The sequence below is a fragment of the Aplysia californica genome, unplaced genomic scaffold (assembly GCF_000002075.1).
Source record: "Aplysia californica isolate F4 #8 unplaced genomic scaffold, AplCal3.0 scaffold00227, whole genome shotgun sequence".
Taxonomy (NCBI): Eukaryota; Metazoa; Mollusca; class Gastropoda; order Aplysiida; family Aplysiidae; genus Aplysia; species Aplysia californica.
Window position 1 is genome coordinate 35,642 of NW_004797497.1, and position 371 is coordinate 36,012.

Consider the following 371-nt stretch of genomic DNA (forward strand, 5'->3'; position numbering starts at 1 on the left):
TTCGGGGGTTCGAGCCGCGAGCCCGACGTTGTGTCCTTGGGAAAGGCGCTTTACACGAATTGTCCTCACTTCACCCAAGTGAGAATGGGTACCCGGCCATAGACAGCGAAAGATCTTGTCAGAATGTTAGTGCTTTAGCGCCCACAAATGGTAATGTGCACTGTATGCTTCCAAGGAAGTTGAGTTTGTTTCAGAATGCTCTCAGGTTTGCTGGGGTAATTGTAGGCCTATAGATTGTGAAGCGCATAGAGCTTGCAGCCGGCGGGGATTTGCGCTATACAAATGATATCTAACACACTCAAAATATGCACCTGTAATCCCTTCACACGCGCACGCGTACACACGTGATCCGCCCCCCCCCCCTTTACACA